This window comes from Temnothorax longispinosus, chromosome 1 (genome assembly GCF_030848805.1).
Source record: "Temnothorax longispinosus isolate EJ_2023e chromosome 1, Tlon_JGU_v1, whole genome shotgun sequence".
NCBI lineage: Eukaryota > Metazoa > Arthropoda > Insecta > Hymenoptera > Formicidae > Temnothorax > Temnothorax longispinosus.
The window spans coordinates 14,151,578-14,172,067 of record NC_092358.1 but is presented as its reverse complement, the minus strand read 5'-3'; the positions used below and the strand labels follow the sequence as shown (position 1 = coordinate 14,172,067).

Here is a 20,490-nt window from a genome sequence, read left to right as displayed (position 1 = left end):
ACGTTGGCAGTTTTATCATATAAAATCTAGAAATAAAATCAAGTATGGAAAGAAGTGCACTATTTATATTCGCTAGAAGACAATCAACCTTGTATGGATCATGATAGATCTTCTGGTGAAGGTGTTGGTCTCTGTGTTGGATCACAAGAGTACATATTGATCAAAATAAAAGTCCAATCCTCAAAAGTAATGCCTTTACATTATTATTTTATAACACAGTGATTTTTTAATTTGTAAAATAAACAATATACTATTATAGTTTTGATGATAAAACAGTTTATCTCGTAGCTGCAACTTTAAGACCTGAGACAACATATGGTCAAACGAATTGTTGAGTTCATCCAGACATGAACTATATAGCGTATAATTTAACATGCGGAGATGTACACATTTCTACAGAACGTGCGGCGAGGAATACACGTATATCCTATCAAGATTTATTTAAAAAAGAGGGAAAGATGTACGAGAGCTCACGGGCAAAGTACCATCTGTTTGTTCAATCAACATTAATTATATTTTTGAAATTTTTATGTAAGAAATGTTTGTAGGATTTACTTGGACTAGAATTGGAAGCTTTCCTCACGTCTAATAAGATCACTTATGCATTGCCTATATTAACGATAAAAGAGGACAAGGATACTGGCATCGTAACTTCCGTCCTTATGTGGCATTAGTCGATCACTTAATATGGTATTTGCAAATTAGTGTACCTAAAATATATTTCTTTTTCAACTCGTAAGTCTTTCTTAACCTACTGTTGTAAGAAATTTAATTTTATCATATTAATTATACAAAATTTGCGAATAAAATCTTGCATTGAAACGTTAATACATAAGAATAAAATAAAAATTAAAGGTTTTTGCTTAGATATTTTTGAGCTAGATAACTATACCACTCAGTTATTATTAATTAGTTATTGTAATTTTATACCATTAGTTATTTTTAACCTTCCAAAAACATATTGCAGTGTAATATATTAATAAAATTATTTAAACAACGTAACATCAATTTTAATCTTATTTACTTTATTCCAAACTCATTAGGTCCATTTGCTTCAAAAATTCCTCTTTACAACAAATACGTTATTGTATAATAAGCCATGTAAATAATACAATCTGACCTTTGAGACATTTTTGTGTTACCACTCTTATATATATCCAAGTCTTTATCTACGCTATGTGATTCTCTGTGGATATAGGTACTATTACGTTAAAGTCTTAGCAGTCTTATCGCAATTTCATTACAATCTTATCGAATATCGCAGTCTCTAGAAACGTGTAGCAATTAAATTATTGCTTAACATAGTATAAAAATAAAAAGGACTAAAACTTAATTTTATATATTGTAACTTACTATAAAATCCGCAAATAATTACTTAAGTTCTATTGTCTCTTTCAACTGATAGTTATTTCTTAAGTTAAAATTAGAAGAAACTTAATTTTAATCATTCATCTTAATTGTATAAAACATATTGCAATATATTAATAAAGTTAATTTCTTCTTGCAACAAATACGTTATTGTATAATAAGCCATGTAAATAATGAAATCTGACCTTTGAGACATTTTGTGTTACTACTCTTATAATGTTATATCCAAGTCTCTTTATCTGTGATTCTCTGTAGACATAGGTACTATTATAAGTCTTCGCAATCTTATCGTAGTCTTATCACAATTTTATCGGTCTTATCGCAGTTTTATTACAATCTTATCGAGTATCGCAGAGAATTTTTTAGACATATCTAGCAACTAAATTATTGCTTGACATAATATAAAAATAAAAAAGACTAAAAACTTAATCTCATATATTATAACCTGAAACGGAATCCGCAAATAATTACATACATTCTATTGTCTCTTTTAACTGATAATTATTTCTCAACTTAAAATTATAAGAAACTTAATTTTTTAACCATTTTAATTGTATAAAATTTGTGTAAAAAGAAATCATTAAACGCGTTAATACACAAAAATAAAAATAATAATTCAAAGCTTTTGTTTGGATATATGTATATGAGTTAATTTTATACTATACTATTATTTATTGATAATCTTTGACAAACATATATTGCGATGTAATATATTAATGAAGTTAATTAAACCTTTGGCATTTTTATTTTTCCACTTATAATGTTATGAAGCTGAGATTTTATCTGCGCTACTGTGCGCTCCTGTAAGCATGGATGTTTTTTTCTTAATTTCTCAATGTCTTTTGGAGAAGGTAAACGTGATTTTCCTGATTTACGTGATTCTTCTATTTCTTGATGAAAACTTGTTACTATTAATTGAAGTTGTTCCCGAGTCCATCGAATTCTTTTTGTTGACCCAAATGGAGATGCTAAAAGAGATTATATGATTAATTTATTGAAAAAATTAGTGTCAATTTATTTACATAAAAATACCTGTGTAAGTAACTCATAATTTAAGTAATATGTAACTTATGTAATATGTACGATATATAACTTTTCCTTAACACATATATTTTAAATAATAGAAATAATGTTAGAATTAATACAGCTATTAGTTAAAATAAATATGAGAGAAAACATTATTTTAATTATTAATAATTACTCATTTTTATAGATATTATAAATACATATATTATAAAGAAATACATAAGGTATATGAATGACAAATTAAAAATACCGTAATAAGTGACAATAAGACCGATAAAAATAAATCAAATAACTAGACAAAGAACCATTTTCGGTATCTAAGCTGGATAACTTTCTAGACTAATAATATTTAATAAAAAAAATATCGTACAATAGAAAAAAATATTTAATATATAATGCATGCTTACTACTTCGGCGTTTTTTTTCTGATGTTCCTGACGATGGTATATTTTTATTAGTTTCAAAATCATTGGTATGAAAAGATTCGGAAGAGCCAACTGAGCCTTCTTCATCATCATTGTCATTCTCGTCAGTATTAAAAATAGCTACGTTTAGAAGTCGAGAGAATTTTGGAATGTCTAATTCAGGAATTGACTGTCGATAATGTGATTTATGTATACTCTTATCATGCCCCATAAAGTTTGCCAACTCTGTGACTTCCGACTCTGAAAGATTAAGTGTGATGCACTTTGTGGCAATATGTTTTCGCAATTTGGTGCCTCGTAAGGTCAAAGGTTTTGCTGCTCCACATTTTGAAGAATAGTCTCGCATAAGCGCACACGCTCTCAAATGCTTATATCGATGTTTGTCGTATCCAGGAATTCCAAAAAGATAAGGGTTTCGTGATTCTACTTTTGCATCCAATCTGTGTTGCAATAATAATTCGATGCAATCTTGTAATTGCGAATGTAATAACACTGGCACATTACGACCTAGTTTACCTCTAATATCAAATGTGACATATTTTTTAATAGCCTAATGCAGAAAAGAGGGAAATTAAATAGAAAATGAATTATTAAAGTATACATTTGACAAGTGTTTTCATTTTTGCATTAAAATTAATAATGTAAAATAATTTAGAGAAAGGAAAACGTGAATCATTAGATGCAAAATATGTTTAAAAACAAAGAATGGTTTAATTAACATTTAATAGAGAAATAACAATAATATTACCTCTTTTCCAGCCTTTGATAATGAATGATACACTTCTGGGTCTGTATGCTCTCCAACACTTTTATAACATTTGTAATCTTCTATTACAACTTTTTCTATTTCACCTGCTCTTTTTCTGTTAAAAACTTGCAAAGAAGTAAGCGTTACTTTTAATAAATTTAACCACGTATTGTAGTTGTAAGTTTTAATAAGATCATTATACAATATATTTCTTGTGTCTGTCAAATAGTTATATAATTTCTGTATGTCCTCCATACTTGGTAATTCAACTTTTTCATGCCTTTTATTTTGTGTTATAGTTTCCTCTGCTGTTTTATTTATTGTTGTTCCATAATCTTCTACCAAAAGTTTCAAGAAATTTTGTACATTCCTTAAACTCTCATTATCATCTCTTTTAATATATTCAGTCTCTAATAAATCTCCTAATTTTTTTAAAAGAGTACCAAGTCGTGTAGCGACAGACGGCGTTTTAAATGTGTTACTATCTGGATCAAATTGTGCTACATCTTTAGTAGCTAAAATGCATGAGTCATAATGGCGTGGTTGATAGATTGAGGCAAAATCAGTGATACTTTGATTAAACTTTTTAATAGAAATCAGGAAACGACCTAAAAGCCTTAATTCCGCTCTTATCATGTCATGATGACGCTGGTTCCTAAATTTTCTACATAATTTATTTGCGTGAAGTATCACTAATTCATCATATCTGATTACTCTAGACACATCGTCCTCTCTTAAAATTGGAAAGATTACTTTTCTAAGCACATCACTAGCTTTACTGTGTATCCGTGCTTGTACTTTTCTACCAAGCATTAGAACCTTCTTGCCAATGCTTCTTTGGTTACAATTTTGAAAGTGATGCCTTACGTTATTTTTTGTAAAATAACCCTTACACTTTGGACAACAGGTAAAATCTGTCGCAGGTTTGTTAGCTTTTGAAGGTCTACGAGATACTATTAGATCTCCTGTATTAAACTGGGAGCTGGTATTATAAATAAAGTTACTTTCTTTTCTAATACTATCTATAATAGCCTTTCTTTCTAAATTACCTGAAAAATTATAATCAACATTTTTAAAGTAATAAAAGTATGTGTAACATTTTTTTATTTAAAATAATATGTATATAGATTATTATATTTACCTTTAGGAAGCAAAATAAACTTTTTTACTTCTTTCTCATTTTTATGGACAGTTTCCAAGTGTCTTGCGAATTTGGTTTGTAATTTTTTGCAGTACATGCAAAAGTATTTTTTATTTGCTCCTTTTTTTTCAGATTTTGATACAATAAGATTTGTGTCATCACAAGTGGCTTTTCCTTCATAAGTATGCTTTGAGGTATCAAGGCTGCTTTTTGAAGTATTAGATTTTTCATGCGTTATAAAGCTTCGAGAAACAATAGAAGCATTTGATTCATTATCTGAATCATCTGAATTACTGGAAACAACATAGTCTGGATCATTATAATCCTCACTGTTCTCATGAACACCTTCTGAAATCAAAGCATATAATAATTTATAAAATAATAGGGGTATTCAAATAAGTTAAAGTTTAACGGTTTGACAGGTTATGTCGGGTTAAAGTCGAGTAAAAAGTTGATTAATTAACTTTGGCGCGCTACTCTTTAAGGTTATGCAAAATACATAAGTGTCTCATTAACCTATCACATTAATCTTTGGGTTAAAAGTGTAAAAATTAACTTTTTACCCGACTTTAACCCGACATAACCTGTCAAACCGTTAAACTCTAACTTATTTGAATACCCCTAATGTTATTACATTAACGTTAATTTTTAATGTCAGTAATATTACATATAAATAAATACATGAGAAACATTAGATTTTAGAATACTTAAAAATAGATTAAAAACTATTTTCTATGCATGAATGCTAAATAGTTATCAAGGGATTCCGTGATTTTATCAATGATATAAAAGTTTTTAATTATAATTATTTGTAAACAAAAGAAACATTACAAACACAATAAGTTCTTAAAAAAACTGAATAAAATCAAAATAAAATATTTCTTTTCGATTAATTTTATCTTTATATGAAAACTATTTAAGAATCTTTTCGAGAAATTTGCTTTGAAATATCGGAATACAATTCTGGAAAAGATCATGTACATATAATCTATTAATCATATATTACATTTTAATATAGATATAGATGTGTGCGTTATGAAATCATTCGTAACAACGTTTAATTAAAAAGAATAGACAGATTGTATTGTTACCTTGTTGGTTAACCGCTGTATCTGTATTAACTGCTCTAACTGTATTAACTTTTTTACTGGGTTCTAAAGATTTATTTTCAATATTGTTAACTGCAACATAAGAGTTAAGATTTATAAAAATAAATCATATTACATTAACTAGCAATTATTTGACAATTTTTTTAGTTACATTTGATCTTTCTATTATTGATCTATCTATTAATCATATATTACATTTTAATATAGATATAGATGTGTGCGTTATGAAATCATTCGTAACAACGTTTAATTAAAAAGAATAGACAGATAGTATTGTACCTTGTTGGTTAACCGCTGTATCTGTATTAACTGCTCTAACTGTATTAACTTTTTTACTGGGTTCTAAAGATTTATTTTCAATATTGTGAACTGCAACATAAGAGTTAAGATCTATGAAAATAAATCGTATTACATTAACTAGCAATTATTTGACAATTTTTTTAGTAACATTTATTGAATAAAAGAAATTTTGCACTGATGTTTACAAAATCAATACATGTGTATAAAATCAATATAATAATTATTTACCATTAACTACATTTAAGTTACCTTGATCAATTGACTGCGCAGCTGATATTTCGAAAGAAAAACCCAAGTCTCTATTATTAGGTGAACCAAAAATAATATCTAAAAAATATAATTATATTGATATGCAGTATTTACAAGACGATATATATATATATATATATATATATATAAAGTATACATATGTATTTAATGAGAAATATAACCATTATGTACACTCCTACAAATAATTGATATAATACATACTAGTTTACTTAAACAAAAATTAAATCATTGTACTTTACCTTCTTGATAATTTGTGTTTTCCATTAAAGCATTTAAAAAAGATGTATCTAAAATCTCGTTTGCAGGGAAACTAATAACTAAATCTGAAGATAAATTAAACTTATAAACATTTATAATAAAACTGCCGAATAAAAATATTTGGTAATATTAATTAAATGAGCTAACTGAACAGTTATGATAGTAATTGTTTGTAGTTTAGATGTGAACAATAAATAGATCTCTTTACCTTGTTGATCGACTTGTTTATTTGAAGTTTCCAAACATTCTTCCAAAAGTGTACTTGTTTTAAAATTAATGTTATTATCTAAAAAAAAATAATATTTACGTATATAAAATCATGCCATGCTTATGTAAATACAACAATTAAATAAACTACATTATCTCTTTCATGAACAGTTTTGGCGTTCAGACGTTTCAAAGATTTGGTACTAATAATGGAAAAACTTAGTTAAACTTCTACAGAGAAAGAACTATAATTATTTATGTTAATGTAGATGGAAGTGTTGTACTTATTTAAAAACTAATAATATGTATTTATATATAAAGTAAACAAGAATTAAATTTACTTTGCTGATCGACATTATTTTCTTCGATTGATGTTTCCAAAGACTCATCCAATATAACATTTTTAGTAAAATTATGATTATTACCTACAAAAATAATAATATATAAGTATACATACACACACACACACATACACATGAGCAATGCAAACATTATTTACGTATAAATTTTATTACCTTTTGCGTTATTATTCAGCCATTTATCAGAATCGCTAATAATAGTGCTTCCGGAAAGATTTAGTTCAACATCTAACAGAAGTTATTGTATTATACATATTGTACTTCAGTAGATATAATTACACTGCATATTTATTTATATGTAAAATTAAAAAGTATACAGTATTTACCTCTCTCATTGACACTTTTTTTGTTTGAAGCTTCCAAAGATTTTCCTAAAATGATGATGTTTTATGTTATTACTGTTAACAACTAAAATCAAAAGTATTTGTGCATACGAATTATGCTACACTCATATAAATACAACAATTACATATTTAAATAAGTTGTGTTACCTGTACTATCAGCTATTTTATTGTTCAACGATTCAACAGATGTGTCACAAAGCGTAATTTTAGAAAGACTTGGTTGAACATCTGAAAAAGAACTATAATTATACTACATGGCCAATAACTGATATTTTTATGAAAAAAACTAAATGAAAGATAGGCAAATATCCCAACTTTTATGAAGAAACAATTAATTTAGGTACTATATATAAAAGTTAAATAAAACACATACCTTGTTGACAGATTTTTTCCGTAGATTCATCTAGAACTTCACCTATTAACAAATTAATATTAGTATTTAAAAGATTTATTAAAAAAACAAAAAAGACATATAAAATACATTGAATGTTTTGGGTTACCTTTACTGTCACTTTCGATAGAACTTGAAGTGGTGTTTGACAAACTTATTCGTTTTAAACATATTTTTGGAACATTATTTGTGAGGTTTTGCGCAATTTTTTCGAGATCCATATAATTTTCTTAAAACAAAATAATTATAGATAAATTGAAATTGTTGTACAAGTATACTATATATAATTGTATTTTATCTATACTTTACCGCTACATATTATTCATCCTTTAGTTTTCTTTTTTCTTTTTGTTACTTTATATGTACTTTTAGTCTTGCTTAAAGAGTACATTATAACTGTTTCTCTGAATTTAACTGTATGTTTCTCTCAATAATCAACTTTTCCTATAATCTTAGAAACTTATTTTATGCTTGAAAGTACAAAACAATACTTTATATCCAATTTATATTTATTTATTATTTATATTCACTGAACTATATAAACACTGTAACGTATCTTTCCACATAAGTCTTGTATTAGCGCGTGGAGACGATGATCACGTGACGCGGGATAACAACGAAGGTAGTTGGTTACATGTAGAGAGCCTAAAGCCGGGTCTACAATGAGTCGCAGTTGTAAGGCTGAGTTTCCACTGAACGCGTCACGCGTCGCGTCATCCATTGCAACCAATCAAAACATCTTATTTTATTACATTATTTGTGACGGGATGTTTAGATTGGTTAACGACAGACGACGCGACGCGTGACGCGCTCAGTGGAAACTTAGCCTAAGAGTCGTAAGACATTGACCAATCACAGTTTATTATTTTTCGACCGCAAGGAGAATAGTAAACTGTGATTGTTCAATTTCTTACGACTCTTACGACTGCAACTCATTGTAGATGCGGCCTAAGAAAAGAAATGACGAACTTGATTACGTGATCTCATTTTCTCTAAAGTTGATCATAGACGCCAAATCTCTGGTCACGTGATCGTTTGCTACTCTTTCTTTATCAAACAATCCGACGGTCTTAAGCCCCTTGCACAATGCCAGGCAACAGGCAATAGGAACAGGAAATAACAAAAAAATCGTTAATTACAACCTAAAAAATTCGAATGCTATGATTGGTTGGCAATAAGCAATAGGCACATAATTTCCAACGTGACGGAAACTCTGTGTCTATTGCCTGTGTCACTGTTTATTCTGCATTTATACATGATTTCTTATTTCTATTCCCTGTTCCTATTCCCTGTTGCCTGGCATTGTGCAAGGGGCTTTATGTATGTAAGACCGTGGACAATCTAGATTCTAGATGTATTTCTTTTTTTTTACTATGTTTACGCGAGCGTTACGTAGTAACTTACGATATATCACTCGTTTACGCGGAATAAATTATCGTAAGTTACTACAAAATCCCGTTTACGCGAAGGAAAATCTCGTTTACGCAAAGAAATTATTGTAAGTTACTACAAAAGTAATTATAACGCTTGCGTAAACGTAGTATTTGTAGGTTAGATAAGCTGCGTCGAAAATTTTACTCAAGTGCACACCGCGTCGTTCTGTCTTTAGGTCTGTTCATTTTCGCTGGACTTCTGAACTAGTGCAATAAGTTAGAAAGAGCCAAATATATTTTCTTTCATTCTAATGCTGGGTCTACAATGCGAGTCATAAAATCGTGAGTCGCCAGAATTGACCAATCACAGTCGATTATTCTCCTCAAATTTGACTGTGATTAGTCAATTCTTGCGACTCATGACTTTGCGACTCGCATTGTAGACCCAGCATAACTTATTGCACTAGTTCAGAAGTGCAGCGAAAACAAACAGACCTTTTGTTACTTATAGCGAGTTCGGGCGCTTGCACTAGTGCACACTGAGTGCGCACTAAGGCTTATTGTTTATAATCTATTCTTATATTTAAAGTCATTTAAATACACATTTAAAAACTTTTTAGCCAATAAAACAATCTGTAATATCTATATGGATGCTGTACAAATCATTTTGTAGACTAAGAAGTATTTAAGATGATCTGTAAATAATAACAATTGATTAAGAACAAGCCTTAGTGCGCACTCAGTGTGCACTAGTGCAAGCGCCCGAATTCGCTATTACTGAAAATTGAACAAGGACAGTATGACGCTGGTGTGCATCCGAGTAGTTTTCGAACGCGGCCATATGTTTCCTTTGCCTTACATCTTAACTTCTACAGCTGCTCTCGTCGTCATCCCGTGTGCTTAAGGCCTTCACACATAAAATCGCATAAGGACGTAAAACGTAAGCGTAAGAAAATCGACCAATCCCAATCAAGTATTGTGCTGACCGTAACCCCAGTAGGGGAAAATACTTGATTGAGATTGATCGATTTTCTTACGCTTACGTTTTACGTCCTTACGGCACTTTATGTGTGAAGGCCTTTATACAAGACTTGTATGCATAGTCCTTATATAAAAAGGTACGTTTTAGTATGTACATAGTTCAGTGAATATAAATAACTATAAAATAATAATTGTTTATACAGTTATAATGTACTCTTTGAGCAAAAATAAAAATACATGCAAAGTAACAAACAAGAAAAGGAAAACTAAAGGATGGATAATATGTAGCAATAAATAGATAAGATAAAAGGTAGATATAAATATAATTACAATTATATATACTTAAACAAGTGTACATATATGTATACTTCTTTAATATAACAATTTCAATCTGTTTAAAATTTATCATTTTAAGAAGGTTATATGAATCTCGAAAACATTGCAAAAAACATCAAAATTGCAAAATGATATTCCAAAAATATACCTATTTAAAACGAATAAATTTGACAAACACACTTTAAGTTCTACCAACAGTGATAGTGAAGTTAATCAGAGATTTCTAACCTATTTCATATATCTCTCTTTTGCTTCTTTTATAAATTTTCTAAATATTGAATTTGTTAAAATAAAATTCTAGATGAATGTACAGAAGAAAGCCGTCAGCAAAATTTGTGTTTTAATTTATTTTTATATACATAAATCAATTGTTTTCTCATAAATTTGGGATATTTGACTATTTTTTATTTAGTTTTTTTCATAAAAATATAGGTTATTGGCCATTTGGTGTAATTATTATATTGATTTTATACACATGTATTGATTTTGTAAACATCAGTACAAAATTTCTTTTATTCAATAAATGTAACTAAAAAAATTGTCAAATAATTGCTAATTAATGTAATACAATTTATTTTCATAGATCTCAACTCTTATCTTGCAGTTAACAATATTAATAATAAATCTTTAGAACCCAGTAAAGAAGTTAATACAGTTAGAGCAGTTGATACAGATACAGCGGTTAACCAACAAGGTAACAATACAATCTATGTCTATTCCTTTTAATTAAACGTTACGAATGATTTCATAACGCACATATTTATATATCTATATTAAAATGTAATATATGATTAATAGATCATATGTACATGATCTTTTCCAGAATTGTATTCCGATATTTCAAAGCAAATTTCTCGAAAATATTCTTAAATAGTCTTCAAATAAAAATAAAATTAATCGAAAAAAAATATTTTATTTTGATTTTATTCAGTTTTTTTAAAAACTTAATGTGTTTGTAATGTTTCTTTTGTTTACAAATAATTAGTATAATTAAAAATTTTTATGTCGTTGATAAAATCACGGAATCCCTTGATAACTATTTAGCATTCATGCATAGAAAATAGTTTTTAATCTATTTTTAAGTATTCTAAAATCTGATGTTTCTCATGTATTTATTTATATGTAATATTACTGACATTAAAAATTAACGTTAATGTAATAACATTATTTTACAAATTATTATATGCTTTGATTTCAGAAGGTGTTTATGAGAACAGTGAGGATTATAATGATCCAGACTATGTTGTTTCCAGTGATTTAGATGATTCAGATCATGAATCAAATACTTCTATTGTTTCTTGAAGCTGTAAGACGCATGAAAAATATAATTATTTTTAAAACCAGTCCTTATTCTGTGAAGCATACTTATAAAGAAGAAACTTGTGATGTCACAAATCTTATTGTGTCTAAATCTGAAAAGAAAGGAACAAGTAAAAAATATGTACTGGAAAAACTATATTCACAAGACATTTAGAAACTATTTATAAAAATAAGAGATATAAAAATGTTTGTTTTACTTCCTAAGGGTAAATATAATATCAATATACATACTATTTTAAATAAAATGTTACATATACCTTTATTACAAAAATTTTGATTTTAATTTTTTAGGTAATTTAAAAAGAAAGGTTATTCTAGATATTATTAGGAAAGAAAGTAATTTTATCTATAATACCAGCTCCCAGTTTAATAAAAAAGATTTAATAGTATCTCGTAGACTTTCAAAAGCTAACAAACCTGAGCCAGATTTTACCCGTGGTCCAAAGTATAAGGGTTATTTTAAAAATAATAATGTAAGGCATCACTTTCAAAATTGTAACAAAAGAAGTATTGGCAGAAGGTTCTAATGCTTGGTAGAAAAGAACACGCGCGGATACACAGTAAAGCCAGTGATACGATTAAAACACCGTCTGTCGCTATACTTGGTACTCTTTTAAAAAAATTAGCAATTTTATTAGCTACTGAATATATCAAAAGAGGTAATAAGGGTTTATAAAGAATGTAAAAAGTTTTTTGAAACTTTTGGAAAAAGATTATACAATAATAAATAAAACAGCAGAGGAAACTGTAGCACAAATTAAATGGTATAATAAAGATAAATTACCAGGTATAAAGAACACATAAATTATATTACTATTTGACAGACACAAGAAATATATTGTATAATGATCTTATTAAATCTTATAATTACAGTACATGGTTAAAATCATTAGGAGTAACTTTTATTTCTAAGCAAATTTATAACAGACAAAGAGCAGGTGATATAGTAAAAGTTCTAATAGAAGATTCCAAATGTTATGACAGTGTTGGAGAGTATACATATCCAGAAGTGTATAATTCATTATCAGAAACTGAAAAAGAGGTAATATTATTGTTATTCTTAACAATTGTTCATTAACCTATTTTGTATTTAAGCATATTTTACACCTAATAATTTATGTTCTTTTTTCTTTAAATTATTTTACATTTGATTAATTTAAATGCAAAAATGAAAATATTTTTGTCAAATGTATTTTTCAGTAATTAATTTTCTATTTAATTTTTTTCTTTTCTGCATTAGGTTATTAAAAAATTGGTCACATTTGACATTAAAGAACTATGTACTTTGTCTGTATTATTGCATTCGTAATTACAACACTACGTTGAATTGTTATTACAACTGCAATGTCACAAAGTTATAAAGCAATTGTTATAATCAAATGCATAAATAGAATCACGAAACCCTTCTTTTTGGCATTCCTGGATACGGCAAACATCGATATAAACATTCAATGAAAACGTGTCAACTTATGCAGGGCTGTTCTTCAAAATGTTGAGCAGCAAAACCTCTTGCGAGGTACCAAATTCCGAAATAAAATATTAACGCGTTTAATGTAAGATTTCTTTTCGCACAAATTTTACACAATAAAAACAATAAAATTAAGTTTCTCTTATAATTTAAGTTAATAAAAAATTACGAAAGTATATTGCCATAAGGTGCATCACCTTTCACTTTTAGAGTCAGAAGCCACAGAGTTGGAAAACTTTATGGACCATAATAAGAATATACATAAATCACATTATTGACAGTCAATTTCTGAATCAGACATTCCAAAATTCTCTCGACTTCTAGCTATTTTTAATAATGAGGAGAATGACAATGATAACGAAGAAGTTGAGTAAAATCTCATTTTTGTGAATTTAATTGGCTCTTCCGAATCCTTCTATTCCAATGACTTTGAAACTAATAAAAATATACCATCGTCAGAAACATTAAAAAAAAAAAAAAACGCCAAAGTAGTAAGCATGCATTTTATATTAAATAATTTTTTCTATTATACGATATTTTAAAATAACTAGAGAAATAGCCATCTTCGGTCTAACAATAAGTTGGATCTTGGTAGCCTAATAATATTTTCAAGTGAACATTATATACTATTTTTCAACTTCGTGAATTTTGCGCCTAATTAAATATTATTAGGCTACCAAGATATCCAGCTTATTGTTAGATACCGAAAATGGTTATTTGTCTATTATTTGATTTATTTTTAGCGGTCTTCATTTATTATGATATTTTTAGTTTTTTTTTTATATACTTTATATATTTTTATAATATATTTGTAATATTCATAAAAAATTAGTAATTATTACTAATTAAAATAATGATATTTTTTCTTATATTTATTTTAACTAATAACTGCATTAATTCTAATATTATTTCTATTGTTTAAAATATGTGTTAAAGAAAAGTTATACTTATACATATTACTAATACTTAAATTATGAGTTACCCACACATGTATTCATGTGTAAATAAACTAGCCTAAATTTTTTCAATAAATTATATGATCTCTTTCAGCATTCTTTATTTGGATCAACAAAAAGAAAGCAATAGATTCCAAAGGAAGCGCAATTAATATTAACAAGTTTTCGTCAGGAATAGAAAAATCACGTCTACCTTCTGCAAGAGATATTGAGACAAAACATCCATGTCTACACAACCGTAAAGTACCTTAGATAAAGACTTGGCTTTACAACATTGTGTGGTACAACAAAAATACCAAAGATTTAATTAATTTCATTAATATATTACACCGCAATATTATTTGTAAGAAATTATTAATAATTAAAAGAATAAAATTATACTTAATCCAAAAATATGTAAGCAAAATCTTTTTTTAATTTTTATTTTTATGATTAATGCATTTAATGCAAAAGTTCTTTTTGCATTAAGTCTAATTATTTTAAACTAACAATAAAGTAAATTTATGAGTTGAAAATGGTAATAGAATTTAGGCACGCTGTTGAAAATTCCTCTCTGACAAAAATCTAACTTTTTATTTTACAAACCACTCTTAGAAAAATATTCTACTACTTCTGATGAACGTAAGCAATAATACGTACAGTATAAGTAAAAAAAAAAAAACAGTTTTGTGATATTTGTAAGTACAATGTATATGTATGTAATAAATGTATCTGATGTAATACAAAAAAATATTGACACCAATTCATTTTCGAAATGTTTATGGTATACTATATAAGTTATTTGCGAGTTAAATATAGAATCATTTCTTTCAATTAGAATCTTTTCTCATACAATGTTTATTGCTTATAGCTCTTACATATATTGAAATAAAAGTAAATAGCATTTCTACCGGAATATTTATTGCCATTGTATATTCTATCTTCAAATTCCTTTATCTCACAAATGCATTCTATAAGTATCTTTTCGATATGAACTTAAAAGTATTCTTAAAACTTAGCTTTATCATAATTTTAAAAATTTTAAAGCAGTATTTACATTAAATACACTATTAAAAAATAAACACACTTTTATAATAATTATTTTGTTTCAAAGATGGACGGTAAACTAGCATTCAAACTTATGTAGTAGTATCGCGACAATACCAACCAAAATTTTATACTCTAAATCGACATAAAAACATTCAACTATTTACGGTTACAAGCTGAAAACTTTTGGATAGTTCTGTCCCTCACACACAGGACAAAAGACTATATTCTGTTATTTTTCTTTTTCAGCCGCTTCTTTTAGTCGAATAATCGTGAAATTCGAGGTCTATTTGTTATTGTATTTCTAAATCTGAATGGTCAATAAATTTGGTTTTTTTTACTAGTATTCCTAAAGTGTCCTTCTACTATGTATCCGTTCTTCATCACTTTCTTAAGATTCGTTCTAATTATTAAAATTCAAAATACGAGATTCCCGTATACTTCATGTGTGCGATACATGAAAAAATTCAATTTTTGATAACGATTATCTTGCGTTCGGGATGGTCAATTACTTTTAGGTTGTGTAGACGTGTAGATACCACATTTATTAACATATAGTAAAATTTTCAAATTTTTCTTAAGAATTGCGATTTACAAGACTACTACCTTAACGTCGTAAGTGACGATAATACGAGTGATAATATTAAAACGTGGCACGATGAAAATCAAATATAGAGAAAAACGTGTTATTAAATCTTTATTTAGGTTGCAGTAGATATATGTGTGAAAGGCCGAAGTATTAGTTTGTCTTCAAGTGGTAGTTTTCAGGTATATAAATAGCAGCAGAATGGCAGTTTTCAGGTCTACATATAGCAACAGAATGACAGTTTTTAGGTCAATTAGCTTTATACAAAAATCCGGTTATTTTCTTTTACTGATTACTTTCATTCCAATAATCGCATTGATGGAGAGTTATTCATAATAAAAAAGTGATTACCGTAATTCTTTAAACCGAGATTTATTTTCCACGAATTTTTCCTACTCTGTTAATCAATTTTGTTTCAAAGATCAACGGAAACAAGCATTCAAACTTAAAGACGTTTACCAGTAAATTAATTTTCTATGTATTTGCTTAAAATTTGAACCATATGCTATTAATGGTGTTAGCTATACACCTCCTCAATTGTAAGAACCGTGCCCATACCAAAGTCGAGATATTCGCTATCAAAAATTGTATTTTTTACATGTATTAAATACACAAAGCAGACGGAAATCTCGTATTTTGAATTTTAATTGTTAGAACAAATCTATAGAAAGTGATGAAAAACGGATATATAGTAGAAGGGCACTTTAGGAATGCTAGTAAAGAAACCCGAAATTATTGACCGTTTAGATTTAGAAATACATAATAAATAGACCTCGATTTTCACGATTATTCGACGTAAAGAAGCGACTGCAGGGGAAAAATGACAGTAGTCTTTTGTTCTGTGTGTGAGAGACAGAACTGTTTAAAAGTTTTCAACCTGTGACCGTATATATTCGGATGTTTTCACGACAATTTAGAATATAAAATTTTGGCTACGATTATAACAGGTGAACGTCCTTAAAGCCAATAAGTGATGTTAATATTGAAACGTGGCACGATGAAATTGAGTACGTATTAAGCGTACTTTTCGGCTAACTTCACCTAACCGAGAAATTTTTCGAAAACATTATTAAATTAAAAAAAAAATCTAATAAAGCTAAAAATTGGTATAGATAATTATGTAGTCTTACTCGTTCTGCTTGCAAAATTTCATATTTTTTTCATTATTTTTCACTGAGATAATTTTTCTCCATTTTCTATAAAACTACGTGTAATTTTATTATTTAATTTCTCAACAACAAGCTTCCTAAACAGCCTCTTTGGACAGAATTTTTTTATGATGAAATTTACAGGATTTATTTAAATTTAAAAAGTTTTCATTATTTTAGTCGTAATACCCGAACATCCTTAAATCTACATTTAGGTCGCAGCAAACATGTTCAAAGCCAAAATATTAAAGTCCTTGTTCAAGTGGTAGTTTTCAGGTCTCTAAATAGCATCGGAAGGGCAGTTTTCAGGTCGATTAGCTTTATACAAAAACCTGATGTCATTTTTTAAATAATTACTTTTATTCCATAGCAATCGCATTGATAGAGACTTATCCATCATAAAAATGGTCCTTTCCGGAATATCTTAAAACAAGATTCAATTTTCATGAATTTTTCCTACTCTGTTAACCGATTTTGTCTCAAAAATGGACGGAAACTGATGGTATTCAAACTTAGGGTCGTAGGTAACGTTAATATTGAAACGTGGCATGAAAAACAAACGTAGAGCAAAACATGTTATTAAATCTATATTTAAGTTGAAACGGATAGGCACACAAGGCCGAAGTATTAAAGTTCTCGTTCAAGTGGTAGTTTTCAGGTCTATAAATAGCAGCAGAATGGTAGTTTTCAGTATATAACAACAAAATGACAGTTTTCAGGTCGATTAGCTTTATACAAAAATTCGATTTTATTTCCTATTAATGATTACTTTCATTTCAATAATCGCATTGATAGAGATTTATCAATCATAAAAAAGTGATTACTGTAATTCTTTAAAACGAGATTCATTTTCCGTGAATTTTTTCTTCTCTGTTAATCGATTTTGTTCCAAAGATTGACGGAAATAAACATTCAAACTTAAAGCCGTAGGTGACGTTAATATTGAAACGAGGCACAATGAAACTCAAACATAGAGCTTTGTTAATAAGTCTACATTTGGGTCTCAGCGGACATGTTCAAAACCGAAATATTAAATTCCTTGTTCAAGTGGTATGTTTTCAAGTCTCTAAATAGCAGCGGAATGGCAGTTTTCAGGTCTCTAAATAGCAGCGAAATGGCAGTTTTCAGGTCGATTAACTTTATACAAAAATTTGGTGTCATTTTTTTAACGATTACTTTTATTCCAATAATCGCATTGATAGAGATTTATCCACCATAAAAAAGAGATTTCCGTAAATCTTTAAAACAAGATCCAGTTTCCATGATTTTTTCCTTCCGTATATATACTATGTTATGTACTGGATCTTGTTTTGAAGAATTACGGAAATCATTTTTTTTATGAATAAATCTCTATCAATGCGATTACTGGAATGAAAGTAATCTTTAAAAAAATGACATCGGATTTTTGTATAAAGCTAATCGACCTGAAAACTGCCATTTCCCTGCTCTTTAGAGACCTGAAAACTATCACTTAAACAAGGACTTTAATATTTCGGCTTTGAACATGTGTGCTCCGACCTAAATATAGATTTACTAACAAATTCTGCTCTATGTTTGATTTTCATCGTGTCACGTTTCAATATTAACGACTCGCAACTTTATAAATATAAATATAAACAGCTTCCGACGATTTTGGGAACAAAGTTTGTCTGATTACACAGAAAGAATTCAGAAGAACTGAATCTTATTTTAGAAATTTACAGAAATTGTTTTTTACTACAATGAGTAACTCTCTATTTGTGGTCATTTAAATAAAATAAATATTTTGGTTCTCCCTTTTTCATAAACTGAGCGACTTGAAAAGTCCTGTGTTTGTTGAGGATTTACCGCCACTTACGGAGCTCATTTCTGAAAACATTTTGAACAAAAAATGTCATATAAATATGGGTCCTATTCTGAATATTTACAGAGTTACACTAATTTGAAGGTTGTTTGTAAAAGACCTTTTTTTTAGTTTGAGTACAAGAAAATTATTAAAAATGAAGAATAAACTTTTCAGAAATAGCAGTCTTTTTTTTAACTGGCTAGTAATCTGAACTACAAAATTACATTACTCTTACTCACTTCTTAGAACGATTAATTACATTATCTAATTAATAATAATTACATTAATTACATTATTATTATTGAATATAGAATAGGACCCATGTTTATATGACATTTTTTGCTCGAAATGTCTTCTGAAATAAGCTCGGTAAGTGACGGTAAATCCTCACCAAACACCCTGTATATAACTTAAAAAATTATAAGATCTGAAAACTGCTTCGGAATATAATTCAATTTTGACAGAATGGTTGCTTTCAGAACTTATATTTGCACACAAAATTTTGCTTTATTCTGACTTAATACTGAATTTCAGTAACGTATTAGACTTACAGTCAACATAATTTTTCATGTGCTATTGAAAAAAAGCTCAGAGATAAATTATTTACTCTTTTTATTAGAAAAATAAGGGGTCTGAAAGCAGCCTTTTGCCTAAAAAATAATATAATTAAATGGCAAAATTAAGGACTTGCGATAAAATTGCACATATCTTTATGATTTTTTTTCGTTTTATAACACAAAATTGATCGAACATTACTAATAAGTGTCAAACCTATAAAATGTAAACCATTAACTAAAAAAAAACTCGTTGCTTTAATTAATAAATAAGAGTGACTTGATCACTACCAATCTGTGTAAACTTGTAAATATTTCAGAAAATAATCATTATTTTTAAGTTTTGTCAACCGCAAAGTCTTCTAAACAAAGCTTACTAACTTATTATCCACTAAAATTATATGCTTAGAAATTGACCTCAAAACTGCCCCTTGACATACATATATATATATATATTTATTTATTTAATTATAAATATAAAAATTAAAATTTGTATACAAGCAAATGTAACGTATATAGCGGGTATAGCGTATCGTCGATTTGTCAACTCGAGACTCGGCACTCGGCGAGACACGAGACGCGATACCCGAAATGCGTGGCATCGTGGTATAGCCGGCAAGCCGGCCCGTGCAAAGCGGCAACGTCACAGCTCAAGAGAGACAGCAGATCGTATGTTTGCCCTTCTCTCCCCGCTCGAAGCTTGCCGAGGGCCTAGCGTACACGGACAGAGGAAAGGCTTGCGCGACCAGCATATCCCCTCCATCTGAGTAGTTCGGACACGAACCATAGCATGGATACGAACCCATGTATCGTTACCCGAGTCCTCTCTGATCGTTACCAAGCGTAACGCCGTAGTTGACGTCCACTTTCTTAGAGGGCAGATTAGAACAGACGTCCCCCGAAGCCGGATGGCCGCTCTCAGGTTTCTCTCTGGTATTATATAAGATTTATTTTGCAGATTTGGTTATGGT

General features: G+C 28.6%; 2 long non-coding RNA genes across 2 annotated transcripts; one reads left to right on the top strand and one right to left on the bottom strand.

The window, feature by feature from the left end:
* Nucleotides 1-6,191: 6,191 nt before the first annotated feature.
* LOC139808944 (uncharacterized) lies at nucleotides 6,192-7,270 on the bottom strand. The gene is made up of 4 exons (XR_011730983.1): nucleotides 7,194-7,270; nucleotides 6,854-6,931; nucleotides 6,627-6,710; nucleotides 6,192-6,444 (listed from the first exon to the last, which is right to left on the bottom strand). It is a non-coding gene; the product is annotated as an uncharacterized lncRNA (long non-coding RNA).
* A 3,163-nt stretch (nucleotides 7,271-10,433) lies between these two features.
* On the top strand, nucleotides 10,434-15,110 carry LOC139810868 (uncharacterized). Its single transcript, XR_011731500.1, has 6 exons — nucleotides 10,434-10,610; nucleotides 11,220-11,330; nucleotides 11,835-12,162; nucleotides 12,248-12,743; nucleotides 12,830-12,998; nucleotides 14,475-15,110. It is a non-coding gene; the product is annotated as an uncharacterized lncRNA (long non-coding RNA).
* The last annotated feature ends 5,380 nt before the right edge of the window (nucleotides 15,111-20,490 follow it).